Source organism: Bubalus kerabau, chromosome 6, assembly GCF_029407905.1.
Source record: "Bubalus kerabau isolate K-KA32 ecotype Philippines breed swamp buffalo chromosome 6, PCC_UOA_SB_1v2, whole genome shotgun sequence".
NCBI classification, from domain to species: domain Eukaryota; kingdom Metazoa; phylum Chordata; class Mammalia; order Artiodactyla; family Bovidae; genus Bubalus; species Bubalus kerabau.
The window spans coordinates 23888453-23904554 of NC_073629.1; the positions used below are offsets into that span (position 1 = coordinate 23888453).

General features: G+C 41.9%; 1 protein-coding gene and 1 long non-coding RNA gene across 5 annotated transcripts in view; both read right to left on the bottom strand.

The window, feature by feature from the left end:
• Positions 1-16102, bottom strand: part of PDE4DIP (phosphodiesterase 4D interacting protein) — a 238489-nt gene that overhangs the window by 131996 nt on the left and 90391 nt on the right. The gene's annotated exons all lie outside the window — the stretch shown is intronic.
• LOC129654848 (uncharacterized) lies at positions 1184-16095 on the bottom strand. The gene is made up of 2 exons (XR_008715613.1): positions 6724-16095; positions 1184-1442 (listed from the first exon to the last, which is right to left on the bottom strand). It is a non-coding gene; the product is annotated as an uncharacterized LOC129654848 (long non-coding RNA).

Genomic DNA, 16102 nt, shown 5'->3' on the forward strand with positions numbered 1-16102 from the left:
GTGGAATCTAAGTTGGACTCTGAAACCTGAGTAGGGTTTGAATAAGCAGAGAAAAAGGATACAGGTATTCCAGGTGTGAACAAGGATGTATCAGCAGGAATTGACACACGTGAGGGAGACTGAATCACTCTAGGAACGTGTCTTAAAATACCTAGTGAGAGAATAATGCTTGCTTCCTACTTCACTGAGAATATTGAAGTTACTAGAAGAAAACCCTTGACAGTCTCCTACCACCGTATCTATCCATCTACCAGCATCTGTTCTCACAGACTTTCTGCTTGTGGCCACAGGTCAGCTAGCCAAGCTCCTATCTAAAGCCAAACCTTCCACTTAAGCATTAGGTCCCATTCTCTCTACTTCTCAAAAACAATATCCAGAAAGTCTTGTCCATCAATATTTTACTCTGTATAGGAAAATTCTACTGGTATACAACATGCTATTATTATTCATCTATGTTTTAAAAAGTCTTCTATGGACTCTTCACCCTTGTCACTGTTCCATTTCTTTGCTCTCCTTTGCAACAAAACTTCAACACAATCAGTCGTACTCATCGACTCCAATTCCTCTCCTGCCATTTTTTTGTTAAACTGACTGCAGTCAGGCTTTTGCCTCCACCACTCTACGGAAACATTCATGTTGCAAAATCCAAAGGTCAATTCTTAGTCATCATGCACTTGAGCAATGAGCAGCATTTCAAAAGGTTGATCCCTCTCTCTTCCACTGTATATTCTCTTTACTTGTCTTCTGGGATCTACACTCTGTGGGTTTTCTTCCCACTTCACCAGTTACATATTCTCCATTTCCTTTGCTGATGCTTCCTCCTCTCCTCAAACTATCAACATAATCTGGGGCTTAGTCTTTGATCCTTTTAGCTTCTGCATTGGTAGATCTAACTCCCTTAGCAATCTGTACAGTGTTAAAAAGGAGTAAACTACTGACTCAAATAACATGGATGAACATCAGAATCATTATGCTCAGTGAAAGGAGCCCAACTCTAGACTCTATATGATTCTACTCGTACAAAATCCTAGAATAGAGAAAAACTAAGCTGTAGACAGAAAGCAGATCAATGGTTTTCAGCAGTCCAAGATGTAAAAGAACTGGCACCAGTGGGACACACGGCAACTTTAGAGGGGGATGGAGATGTTTCAGTTCTGGGGTAATTGTTACATGGGTGTATATATTTGTTAAAATTCAAACTGTACACTTTATTAACTTGATTTAAACAAAAAGATGAAAACAGAACTGATAAAGGAAATGGTCATGCAAATAGCCAAGTACAAAGGGTGAGTAAGGAGCTCAGCACCAGGACCACCAGTGAGGTGGAGGCACTGCCTCAGGTCAGCCTTAAGGGCTGTAAATGCTTCAACAGTAAAACACAGGCATAAATCTTCCTCCATTGCTCATTCTTGTGTTTATTGACTCCCCATCCCATCTCATATCTGTAAAACAAAGACACAAAAAGGTATGGGAGGATCATGTGGTGGACAGACTCTAACAGGGCTCCCCATGATCCCTGCCTTCATGTTCATGCTTTCGTGTAATCCCCACCCCCCGAAGTTTGGCAGGGTGTGTAACTTGCTTTCAACCAATAGCATAGGGCAAAGGTGACTGACTTCCCCTACAGCTTCTCCTTGCTGACTTGATAAAGTAAGCACACATGTGGGGAAAGTCCACATGGCAAGGAACAATACAAGGCTTCAAAGAACTGTGGGCAGCTCTAGCCAAGATCCAGCAAGAAGTCTGAGCCCTTAGTCCTACAAGGAAATAAATTCTGCCAACAACTCGAGTGAGCTCAGAGGCAGATTCTTCCCTAGTCAAGCCTCCAGATGAGAATTCAGACTGGCCAATTCTTTGATTGTAGCCTAGTGAAGCCCTAAGCAGGAAAGTTGGCTAAAGTGTGCGTGAGGACTTCCCTGGTGGTCCAGTGGCTAAGACTCCATGCTCCCAATGCAGGGACCCAAGTTCCATCCCTGGTCACGGAACAAGATCCTACATGCCGCTATAACTAAGACCCAGTGCAGCCAAATAAATATTAAAAAAAAAAAAAAAAAAAAAAAGCTGTGCCTGAACTACTGACTCATGTAAACTGTGAAATAATAAATATGCATATGTTTTAAAAATCACTTTCTAAATGTGGCCTCTCCTGACCACACTTTAATGCTGTAATCTGCCCTCTACTCTTATGCTTTTTAACCCCCGTATTCTACTTTTACCCCACCATGAGAACTTCTCACTTTCCAGCATTCTACATATGTTATTTAAGATTTATTATTTATTGTCTGTTTCCTCACAGTAGAATATAAATTCCATGAGGGCAGAAATGCTCATCTGTTTTGTTCATTTATATGTAAATATATACATATACATATATACATACAAACTGTATATATTAATATAAATATATTCCAATCACCTCCCATAGCACCTGGAACGTAGCAGGTATTCCTAAATAGTTTCAAATGAATGAGGACTAATGCTTCGATTTCAACTAGGACCAAGTATTTTTATTCTTGCAGAGACAGAGCATAGCTAATCACTGTCACATACCGACGCTTCTAAAATTTACTCTTAGGTGACCTCTGAGTCTGATCTTCTTCAAATTAAAAATCCCAATTCCACTGCCCTATTATCATAAGCCTAATTTTTTATTTTTTAAGTTTGACTATTCCCCAATTTCCTCTGAATTTCTGGAGGTCTATACCAGGCAGCTCAAGTCTGACAGGGCAGTGTACGGGGATAAGGACAGCCCAGTTTCTATTATGCTCCACATGGCAATTTGTACCTGTTTAATGAGTAAAACAAGGTCAATGCCACCTTTTAGGGCAGATACATCAATGAGACAATGCCACCACTTCCTGCCACAATCTCAGTGAAAAGCACCATGAAAATGGATAGCATTTCTCTAGAGATCTTTCTTTTCTCTTTAGTCAGACCTTAATACAATGTAGAGTTATTCACCAAAAAAAAAAAAAAATCATTTGCATTTGAATGAGTAACTAACTTTAGATTCTAAAGGATGTGCCAAGACCTTGCTTATTAACTGAATTTAGGCCATGCAGCTGCTAGGATATCAGGTATACTCCCCTGAGGTTATTAATGGCAAATTTGGTTCTGTGAAAATGGGACAAGACACTAACTTCATAGGGCTATTATGCAGTTGGGATTAAATATATGTAAAGTGCATAGCATAGTGGCTGATGCATAGTAAATACTAAATGGACTCCCTCCTCCATAGGGTTTAAAGCAAAGCATTTAGCATTTATTTTCTATGTGTATGCAGGTAGATGTAAGAGTTGGGTCCCTGGTTGAGAAGATCCCCTGGAGGAGAACACAGCAACCCACTCTAGTATTCTTGCCTGGAGAATCCCTATGGACAAACGAGCCTGGCAGGCTACAATCCATGAGGTCGCAAAGAGTCAGACATGACTGAGCAACTAAGCACAGCCTATCAAGACCCTCAGACACTGGTGACATACTTGGACACTTTGAAGAAGTAGGGAGAACAGGAGAGCAACAAGGGAAGGGAGAATTAGGAAGTGAGCCCTGAGTGTCAAAGGAAGGTAGAGAAAGCACGAGGTGGTGTTCTAACTGATCACCACCCTCCACCTGCCACAGTTCAGGCAAGCCCCCAAGTGACTCCTACAAACCAAGCTTTCCATAGCTTAAGGAACCTCTCTACTCTCACCCCCAGCTTTGGAGAATCTGACAGGGAACAGTACTACTATCCTGACTCCGAGTTCTCTGAGTCTTCAAATGGTTTGGCAGCAACCTGGGTTTCTCCATAATCTCATAGCTTGGAAGGGATGGGAGAAAAAAATAAGACTTCAATAGAGACTGCTCCCTGCCTCTAAGGGTTCTCCTCCTCCAAGCCCCAGAGGTCCAGCACCATTGTTTGAGTTCTGTGCCAGGAAGACTCTAGGATCCAGCTCTGGACTCTGCTGCTCCTGACTATAAAACAGAGTGATGGCAACACATCATGACATCAATTGAGTTGTGCTGGGTGGGAAGGACAAGGGTTATGTTTGTACGGAGCTTGACTAGAGAGAATCAGGATAGAGGAGTCTGATGGAGTATGTCTCAGAGTGGCACGTCACCTATGAGGCCTCAGGAAGAAGCTCTGAAATCTATCAAAGAAAAGTGACCCAGAAGGACTAGCCTACTTCAGGCATTCAGACAGTGCCCAGAACCTCTTTTGGCAGCTCCAGGTCATGGTGTTTATGCTCACAGCCTCGCTCCACCCACCCCAGGGCCTTAGAGGAGAGCTTCCTCCTCAAGCCTCCATCCATGTGGCTAAGGCTCTGTGTACAGAAAGAGGTAGAATCCTGCCCTGCATGCCAGTGGGGCCTTATGTGAGGGTGAAAGATGAACAGCTAGCGTGACAAGGCAGCCGGTGCCTTTCATTCACTCCCAACCTCTTGGAGCCAAGTTTCCAAATAACAGGGATGATAACTGCCCAGTGCAGCCCAAAGTCTTTTCTAAAGTTGCCTGGCAAAGAGCCAACTGACTATTACTTAGCTCTCTACAGAACAGCATGTACCAAGCCAGATTGCTGTCTTTCTGTGTGGGTGGATTAGCTGCTACCTAACATGATAGGGTAGGCCCCTTTCCAGTTTGCACCAGCCCCCTGCTCAGTACCTTCTCCATGGTCAACAGAGCCTCATTTCTCTAGGAGGCTGAATTTGCTTAGATGAGATGGCAGGGGCCAGAGGAGGAAGCATAACCCACTGCCTCCTGCCGTCAAAGTTCCCAATGGCTTTTGGAAACATATAATAATGAAATGCCTACAGAAGGGATATGTAGGCTGAATAACTAAATATTTTCTTTTGATAGCAGGCACAGGATACGGAATCAATTATCAGTGAAGAACTCTTGCTTCTGCTGTATATACTCTATTTTAGGCCAGTAATACAAAAGGAAAGAAAGTCTAAACTTCTGATAAGCATATAGATTCCTTGAGCTTTTGCTGAAGGCCATGCAAGTCACTGCAAGTGCCTGAACAGGAAGCAAGGCCTCGTGGATTCTAGGTTCAACCTGATGGTTAAGTTGCTGTGTGATCTTAGGCAAGTTACTTTACCATTCTGAGCCTCAGCCTCATTACATTTAAAATAAAAGATTTATTCATTTGGGAAAGCTGTTGTTGTTGTCCAGTTGCTAAGTCATGTCCAACTCTTTGCAACCCCATGACTAGAACATGCCCGGCTTCCCTGTCCTTTACTATCTCCTGGAGTTTGTTCAAACTCAAGTCCACTGAGTCAGAGATGCCATCCAACCATCTCATCCTGTGTCACCCCCTTCTCCTCCTGCCCTCAAAGTAAATACAGTATATAGGAACTCTATATTTTTGCAACTATTCTGTATGTCTAAAGTTATTTTAAAATAAAAAGCCTTCCTAAAATGTGAAGGGGGTTATCTCCAGGATCTTTTACAACTCTAAACTGTGATTCTATGTTCTTATTTATCTCCCTTCAAGTGAAAGTAATTTTCCAGCTTTCCAAATATATACCAAAGCAGAATTTTCAGATCCACTCACTACCACAGACAAGATGTTAAGTAACCCAAGCACAAACCTATTTTCTGCTTTTAACATATTCTATACACTGGGCAAAAACTGAATTCTCCAAAAGCATATTAAAAACATTCCATCCATATCCTCTTTGTCCTTGCAAACAAATTCATCCAGTTGGGAAAAGCTGTTTCTGGCAGTCCATGATTACTGAATCTCAATTTTTCCCTAGCAACTGGGCTAATTATAACTGCAGCTACCTGGTAACAGCGCTAGGTTTTCCTGACATTGGCTGGCAGTCTTAAAGCCATCTCAGTTCTGCTGGCACCTCACTTCCCGAGTCAGCATCAGGGGGACTGGGAGAAGGGAAGTGGCTATCTTAGCTAGAGCGAGAATATCCAAAGATTTGGCTGCTCAAAATTACAGAACTGCAGAGCTGGGAGAGACGTCAGTGTCAATCCCAGTCTGGCCCACACATTTTATACATTAAGAACCAGAGACCCAGAAAAAGCAACTTGTCAAAGCCAGAAACCTGGCTGTCTTCTTGGTTCCTTTCCCTCCACCCTCTTCCATTACCAAGTCCTACAGATATTTTACCTCCCAAACATTTCATAGACCAGCTCCCTCCCCTCCATTCCTACTGCCACGGCCTTCATCTAGGCCCACATTATCTCTTGGTTGGCCTCTCTGTTCTCCTGACTTCCTGCCTTATCATCCTTGAATCCATCTTCCTCTCCCACCAGAAGGATCTAGCATGTTTCCTGCTTAAGTATGGAGTCCTGCCCCAAGGCCACAGGTGCGAGGCCTTGTACCAAGGCCACAGAACCAGAGCCCAGAACCAAGGTCACCTCTGAAGCTGACTGAGCCCTCTGTAACTGTTGCCAAAAGCCCCGGTGATCAGCAGGCTTCCTGACTCCAAATTAGGCAAAAATGCCCACTCCAGTAGTCATCCAGTAGTGCCCTAACCAATCACCTAATGCCAACCTTCCGGCAGGAATTTTGTCCAGAGGCTACAAAACCTGCCTACTAACCTATGAAAAGCATCGACTTTCCCTGATCTGTCAGGAGGTTGGCCCGCTGTGATTGCAGTGCCCACATTATCTCTGCTCTTTGTTCTTAATAAACTCACTCCCTTCTGAACTGCTCTGTGTCTGGAAATTCTTTTCCAACCCACTTTTGGATTGTCTCAACATTAAGGCCCATAAATGACTTCCTACCTGCCCTCCGCAGGATGAAGTCTACAGTCTTTAAAGCAGCACAAAGGATTATGTTCATCATACCCTTCAGCCTCATTCTACATTGAGAACTCAAATTTAGCAACAAAAGACCACTTAGAATTCTCCATACACACACATACTATGTGGTTTCTTGTCTTTAAGCTTTTGCTTCTTTGCTTTTACCACCTCCTCTCTCCCACTGATTAACCAATGCTTACTCTCCTTTGAAGACAAAGCTCAGGGGTCCTCAATGAATCCTTTGTAGATTTTCCTTCAGTCTATTCTATTCAGCTGGGTTAGAGAGGCCTCATTTGAGTTCTTTATACTCATACTATCTCTATCACTGCCTCCTATCAGACTCTGTTATCACTTGTGTCTTATGCATGTTTGAAGCCCCAACTTCTAGCACAGTACTTGGAATATAGTAGGTGCCAAAATAATGTTTATTAATGCATGAATGGATGAATCCAAAGCTCCCCATTATCTGTCTCCTGCTTACCTTTCCAGTCTCATCTTACCACCACAAGCTCTATTCATATTGAAAGATCTGAAGTGTGCTAAGCATGCAATGCTTTTTCATGCTTCCAGAGTGTTAGTCGCTCAGTCATGTCTGACTCTTTGCAACTCTGCCAGGCTACAGCCCACCAGGCTCCCCTGAGTATGAGATTTTCCAGGCAAGAATACTGGAGTGGGTTGCCATTTCCTTCTCCAGGGGATCTTCCCAATCCAGGGATCAAACCCAGGTCCCCCAAATTGCAGGCAGACTCTTTACTATCTGAGCCACCAATCCCCTTTTTAAGCTTCTATGCCCTTGTAAATACTGTTTCTTCTGCATGAAATGCTTTATCCCATTCCTTGTTCTATTATTTCTTACGATTCAATGCAAACTTCACATGCTTGGCAAGGACTTTCTTGGAGAATTTAATTGTTATCTTTAGTATTATAGAACAATTGGTACATACCTCTCTGGTAGCCCTTATTATACCATTTTTATGTATTTATGGATAACTTTCTCCACCAGCACTTAGCACAGTAGCACTGGCATACAGTAGTCAGTAGATGTTTGAATTACTGAACAAATGTGTACAGACATGAGTAAATGAATGGCTAAGGTGATAATATAAACAAAGTAAACATTTGAGACGGGAATTTAAAATGCCTATTTTTTCAACTATATCATGCTGCTTTTATCAGTGTGTAAACATGAATACACATAGCTAAGAAGAAGTGGCTTCGTGATAAGATCATGTAGAAGTATAAATTATATAGACATAGCTAAGGAGCTAGTTGAGAGTGGTTTAAAATTAAATGAGGCTCCAGATTTAGTTTTAGATTTGTTTCCTAGTGATTGGAAGAATACGTCTTAAATATTCAAAGGAAAAAAATTTATCTTCCTAACAGGTAAGTATTATGACATCTAATTAAGAGCTCTTAAAAATGAGAAGAGTTGTGTTATGCAAAAACCGGGGGGAAAAGTTATTTTTGTTAGGGATTTCACAAAATTTTAAAGGGACTGTGACAGTTATGGGAGAGTTGCTTTTAAAAAATTTAGTGGAAAATATACTTAATATAAAACTTGCTATTTTAACCATTTTTAAGCATACAGTTCAGTGACATTAAATACATTAATACTGTATAACCAACCATCTCCAGAACTTTCCCCCTGGATTTATATCCATTAAACAATAAACCCCCAATTCCCTACCTCCCCACAGCCCCTGGCAACCACCATTCTCTGTCTCTATGAATCTGACTGCTCTGGGCCCTACACAAGGAAAATCATATATTTATCCTTTTGTGAGTAGTTCATTTTACTTGGTATAACATCCTTTAAGTTCATTCATGTGTCAGAGCTTCCTTCCTTGGCTAGGCAATATCCCATGCTATGTATACACCACATTTTGTTTATCCATTTATCTGTCAATGGATATTTAGGTTGCTTTTACCTTTTGGCTAATGTGAAAGGTGCTGCTATGAATGTGGATGTACAAAGATCTGTTCAAGTCCCTACGTTCACTTACTTTGGGTATATACCTAGAATTGGAATCGCTGCATCATATAATAATTCTATGTTCAATTTTTTGAAAAACTGTCACACTGTTTTCCACAGTAGTGACACCATTTTCCATTCCCAAGCAGCTATACACAGGGTTCCCACTTTCTCCACATCCTGACCAACACATGCTATTTTCAGTCTCTGTTTTGTTTTTACCCAAGACATTTTAATGGGGGTGAAGTTTAAAAATTTTTAACCAAAAATACAAATACTGGTTACAACTATTTAATGAATGAAGTCTCCCTACTTTCTTCCTACTTCTACTCCCCCAAAGAGGAAATCACAAGCAAGGCTTCAAGAACCTCAGAAAGCAGAGAGTGAGGCGTCAGCACACACAGACTGTGTTCATACCAGACTTCTACAGAAGTGTTTAAAAATAGTTTGGCCAAAGTAGCCCTTATTTCTCTCTCTTTATTCACCTTTCCCCCTTCCTTACTATACGTATTTCTTAAAGTTCACATAAGTAAAATACAGGGGGAGAAAACTTAGCAGCTGACTAAACAAGGTATCCAACTATAAAAAGAAGACCGAGTCAGCTCTGTTAAATATAAGAAAAGCACTCACTCGGCAACAGCAGCCGCAACAGTCACTTTAGACAGTAATCCGAGAAGGTATACACCCTCCAGGTATGCAGGGTAGCAATAATGCTTTACAGTGTTCGAACATCTAACACATTAAACAAGTCCACATATAGGGAGCAGGGCAGGACAGGAATTCATGCCTCCCTCTTAGGAAACAAGTTTCAATGAAGTTAAGAACCAGGCCAAGGAGATGTAGTGGGAGAAAGGTGGAGTCAGAATTCAAGTATTCTGAGTCTAAAACTTCTGTCCCTACATTTTTATATCCCTCAAAGATACTTGTCTTTCTGTAATCACCTTCCATTGGTTCAAGTCAAGGTTCCTAAATTATATGGCCTGATGGAGCTCCTTGGGACTTCACTGAACTTTTGGGGGCCTAGTCTGTACGTACACTATTACTCATCACATTTCCCAAAACCTAAAGACATCATGTTAGGACCAAAGAAAATTAGTCATTGAGCCAAAAAGAAATCCAATAAAGACAGTAAATCTTGAAATTCTCATATAAGGAAAAAAAGTATCACTATGTGGGCTGATTGACTGGAGACCAAACCAGTCAATCCTAAAGGAAATCAACCCTGAATATTCATTGGAAGGATTGTTGCTGAAGCTGAGGCTCCAATACTTTGGCCACCTGGTGCAAAGAGCCAACTCACTGGAAAAGACCCTGATGCTGGGAAAGATTGAGGGCAGGAGGAGAAGGGGACGACAGAGGATGACATGGTTGGATGCCATCACCGACTCAATGCACATGAGTTTGAGCAAACTTCGGGAGATGGGGAAGGACAGGGAAGTCTGGTGTATTGCAGTCCATGAGGTCACAAAGAGTCGGAAATGACTGAGGACTGAACAGTAACAACAAATGTGGGGTGATGGATGTGAACTAGATTTACTGTGGTGATCATCTCATGATCTATATGTGTGTGTGTATATATCTATATAGGATTGTTATGTTGTACACCTGAAACTAATGCAATGCTAATTATATCTCCATTAAAAAGAAACATAGGTCTTAAAAAATAAACTAAATAAGCTGAATTTAGAACCAGACCAAGCTCCAAAGATGATAAAAAAAATTTAATTATAACCAATCATAGTCATAATAATAGTTTCTGTGAAAGCAAAGGACTTTGTACTATGACTAAATAAAATGTTTTATTAAAAAACTTAACAAACTCAGCCTTTCTTGTTTACTGGGTTTTTTTTAAAGAAACATTCATATTTGAGGGTGCCAGTAACTTTGCTGCTACAAAGACACTTGGATTACATAGTGTTATTTATACTTGGGCAAACTAAAATGAAGAATTGAGACAAACGGTCCCGAGTCCACTACTGAGGATGAAGAAACTGATTCGGAATAAAAAATGGTCCAAATTGAACATGTTCAGTAATTGGACTGATGTGGATAATTTTGCCATCTCTCAGTTTGTCACGGCAGCAGCAAAAATTACGTGACGGCTTACTACCACATAATAGGGATTGTGCTGATTTCAACTAATAGGCTCATATGATCCTCCTTCAGACCCTGTAAGATAGAAAGTATTACAACACCCCCTTCAGCAAAGATAAATTCTAGTATTTATATAGCCAGTGGTAGAACCAAGGTTTCATCTCAAGTCTGTCTTGTTCCTGACTCTTAGCGACTGCACTCAGTGACGGCAGAAGAGCAGGGATGATAAAAATTTGGTAGGAAAGTAAAGTCAGTGGGCTGTTTTAAAAACCTGGCTGCAGAAATAAGCTATGTATAAACATCAAAGTATTCTCAGGAAAAATATCCAGTCTCAAAAGAAGAGAAACCACAGCTCAAAGAAGTCAGGCAGTTTAAAGCCCACAAAACAAGAGAACACAACTCTTTCAACTCCTATCCTAAAGGCCAAAACCACTTTAACTTCCAACATCAATTATGTCATATTCAACACAGACTCTATTTGGTCCAGGATGATAACATTCCATTTCTAAGCAACAGGATCTGACCTTGTCAGATTTTAAATTCCATTGTTAGAATGGAAACCTTAAGTCTTTTCAAAAATGACCTTGAATAATAATAAATTCAAACAAGCTTAACAAGTAAGTAGTCATCATGTGGCAAAACACAGTGGATGGAGGTTTTAGTGTGCTGTTTGGGGACTGGGTGTTTACCACACAGCAGTGGATTTCATAAATTCCAGGGTTGGGCATATTTCTAGTGGCGGCACACTTGGCTATCATGAGAAGATGCAGGATTAGATAATCAACAGCAACGAGGAAGTTCGCCAAGATGCCGCCCAGAAATTATTTACCAGAGCAGCTGCAGTTCAGAAATGCTAACAAGCCAGTCTCCCTGGGAGTGGGCCATGCTCAGCTGTAGACCACTTACAGTTCTCTGACTTGACTTTGCTTCAGAAGCAGGAGCTCTGTGTACTGCAATGATCTCTCCCTTCAGTGCTTTAGATATTGTCTACCCCACACTCTAAACCTACAATTAATATATGCTACCATGAGGGGGCAGTGGCATCTGATCATGTGGGTACATGCCCCAGTTGTTCTGTCCTGAGGGTACACAGCCTCGGCCTGTGTGTCTAGTCATTTACAAAAGTTGAAGCTTAAAGGTAGTTTAACTTAAACACTCAACAAACAGTAGCCAGTCTCACAGAACCAATTCTTATGTACAATTTAATACTATTTTATTTCTTAATTCTCTGAACAGCTTGAAAGAGAGAAACCCTTAACTCCTTTTACATTTACTTGCCTTGAAGTTGATACTTTCAGGTTTTTATATAACTAACTCTTACAACTTCTCTTAAAATTAAACAGCCTTGTAGCTTCCTTTACAATTAAGAATTGTGTATACCTACTTCAGTCTCTCCCTCAATTAGCTACATAAAGGAGGACTTGCTACTTGGAAAGAGAAAGACAGAACCCTCTCTCTAGTTCTTTTCTCCTCAAGTTTCTCATACTTCCGTTCCCTATAGTCGCCATGGTGAAATGCTTGCTTGTCTCTAAGACAGTATTTTTTACTCTTCAGTACAACTAACTCAAAAGTTTGCCATAGTAAACTATATGTAAAATGATAAAATAATTCCTATTCACAATAGAATTTTCTTACATGTTTCACAAATACTAGTTTTCTTTAAGTGAACCATGCATACGACACCCAAGTTAATGCAGACTAACTTAGTTGAGTATGATTTAATGCTTTTACTATATTCAAAGAAGAGTCCTTTCAACACTAAAGAAAAATCAAGCTAAGTTTAGCCACAGAACAGGGTTCTAAATTCTTATCTGAACTACCTGACTTACCATGTGACGCATCACATATCACTCTCCTTGTCTCTGCCAACATGGCTGCTAATTCATGGTCCTAACCTTGTGGGGTCACACAGGGACTAACACGGTTAAATGGGAGACATGTGCATGGGAATATCTGAGGGTGAGAGTAAAAGAACCAAACTGCTTCATTATTAAATATCATAGTAACTATTACTACTAGTAGGCATACAACTACTGCCCTCTCATATATGCATAATGCGAAAAAGTTCACAAAGTGCTTTGATATATCTTATTTAATCATTATGGTGGCTATTTATTCATACTCTCAACAGATAACCTTCAGTGCCTATGGTGCTGTGCATTACTCTTAATGCCAGTTTTGCAGGAACTGGAAGAGGCTCAGAAGGGCTAAGTAACTCACCCAGTTCTCTGGTTGTCCAGGGCTCCTGATTTCTGGTTTTCTAATCCTTTATCCTTCTGTCAAAGTGGAACTCCCCTGATTTCTATCAATCCCTCATCACTACAAAGTGTGATAAGCTAATTTCAACTATGATATTAATGATTGATAAAGGCTTTATGTGTTCTGCTTCCCAAATGAGGGCATGTTAACCTAAGCTGTTGGTGCGTCCCAAATAATCACAGCAAAATGGGATGAGTGATCTGAAAGGTGAAAGGAATAAAAGGTATGATGAGAAGTGAAAGGAGGGAGTACAGAATACTCAAGTAGGCAGTAGTTGTATGCCTACTAGTAGTAATAGTTATTCGGAGAAGGCAATGGCACCCCACTCCAGTACTCTTGCCTGGAAAATCCCATGGATGGAGGAGCCTGGAAGGCTGCAGTCCATGGGGTCGCTGAGGGTCGGACATGACTGAGCGACTTCACTTTTACTTTTCACTTTCATGCATTGGGGAAGGAAATGGCAACCCACTCCAGTGTTCTTGCCTGGAGAATCCCAGGGATGGGGGAGCCTGGTGGGCTGCCATCTATGGGGTCGCACAGAGTCGGACACGATTGAAGTGACTTAGCAGCAGTAGCAGTAATAGTTATTATGATATTTAAAAACGGAGCAGTTTGGTTCTTTTAATCTCACCCTCAGATATTCCTGTGCATGTGTTTCACATTTAACTGTGTTAGTCCCTTTGTGACCCCACAGGGTTTAAGATTCCCCAAACTATATGAGGCCAGCAGCTGCCTGATTACTCTGTTTTTATGACCAAAAAGAGATAGGGCCATTTTTACCACCTGAGTGGGACTCATGGCATTGTGTGTGTGCGTGCTAAGTTGCTTCAGTCGTGTCCAACTCTTTGCGACCCCATGGACTGTAGCCCCCCAGGCTCCTGTGTCCATGGGATTCCCCAGGCAAGAATACTGAAGTGGGTTGCCATGCCCTCTTCCAGGGGATCTTCCCCATCCAGGGATCAAACCCACGTCTCTTACATTTCCTTAACTGGCAGGCAGATTCTTTACCACTAGCACCACCTGAGAAACCTCATGGCAATACTGGAGTCTAACAAAAGGGTTGTCACCTCTGCATGTGACAATGTTCTCTTACCCCCAGACCATGCTCCCATGCAGCTTCTATAATCATTTTTTTTTTTTTTTTTTTGGTTGCACCACATGGTTTGTGGGATATTAGTTCCCCAACCAGGGATGGGAAGCACATCCCCTGCATTGGAAGCACAGAGTCCTAACCATTGGACTGCCTAACAAGTCACTATAATCTTAATCACACTTCTCCAGGAAAGCAATGGTGCCCTCTCACACGGACCCAAAGTTTCCCTGAAGACTGTCTCCTTAGCCACTGCAGAGCAGAGGGTGAGACTAAATGAGATGAAATGACTCAAGCAGTCACTTGATTCAAGCTAAAAAAATTCTAAGAAAGGATTTCTCTAAAAAAGGATTTTCTCTAAGAAAAATTATCTAAGAAATTGTCCCTTCCTTCTGCCTTGCTTTAGAGACAGTTAGTAGGAAAATTTTCCTTTCTCTGCACAGTGAGCAAATTTATTCACTATTCCTACTCCAAGGCAAACACTGCTATTCATGCTCCCCTTCTTCCTCTCTCTGTTACCAACCCTCACTTGGCAATATCCTTCTTGACTACCGGCAGTTCCACTGAGGCACACTCATGAAAGTGAAAGTCGCTTAGTTGTATCCGACTTTTTGCGACTATAGTCCATGGAATTCTCCAGGCCAGATTACTGGAGTGGGGTAGCCTTTCCCTTCTCCAGAGGATCTTCCCAACCCAGGTCTCCTGCACTGAGGGCAGATTCTTTACCAGCTGAGCCACCAGGGAAGCCCACCTCACAATATAGCCACATAAAAGATGAAAGATGAGTCTGATCAATTTCAGGAAAATTTAGGTTAAAACACAGCAATCCAGGAAAGACAGAAAATAGGGCTAAAAGCCTCAGATTTAGCTGCTCATAATAATTGAATTTACCAAAGAGTGGTTTGGGTCTCATAGATAACAGTTATTCCTCTGATCCAAAGAATTATCTAGCAGCCTGTAATGCATCCCAAGCTTCTTCTCAACAGGACAGGGCACACATAGATAATGATAATATTCATACAGTCTTCTGGCGTAAACAGCTGGAGATTCAGGATCTCTGATAAAGTCAGAGGCCATCAGCTCCAGGTCACTCAGGCCACTTCAGTTCCTGCTTGCCCAGACACTAAGGAAGCTAAGGAAACTAACATTGTGGTGAGGAAGCTTAATCCTTGTACACCATAGCCTAATGTCCTCTTACCAAGGTGCTGCCTCACCCTCAACTCAGCCAATCCCCCCAGTCTTCCTTCCCCACCCCACTCACCCATCAATTAAGATGGCCCTCCCTCTCACACCCCACCCAAGGCCAACAGGCTGTTCATTCCATCAATACCCTTTCTTCACTCTAAGGTGAACTATTCCGAAAGATGAAAATGCCTAACACTCTGTCCTAGAAATTCATCTGAATAATCATCTTCAAAAACAAATCATGGATTTCTCAAGGAAATGTCCTCTATCCCTGCCCTTTCCTCCATGGGATCATTTCCTGCCCCCATGTGCCAGACAGAGCTAGAAGCGTCCCTGCTCTAAGCAGAGCATGGGACTTAAAAACTACAGCTTCAGTCTCCTCCAGGGGTTGTTTAAAAATGCTGGTTTCTAAGTTTCCCCTCCCTTATTAAATCAGAATCCCTGGGGGTGAGTCAGGAATGTAGCTACACTTACAAAGCAGCTCCCAAGGTGATTGCTCTCCACAGTTCCACATCAGACTTTGGGAGCCTCTGATTTAATCCCACTCCCTATTTTTACAGAGTAGGAGCATAGGACATAAAAGAGGCGAAATGGGCTTATCCAAGGTCACCAGGCGTGAAGGTGACCACAACCGGCCTGGAACCGCCTCCCTCGCGAGTTCGCACAGCATGAGGAGGAACATAGGAACAACCCCCAGCATCTTGATGTGTCCACACTGGCCCGTCGCCGCCCCAGCAGAGTGGCAGCTCCCCCAGCACTCA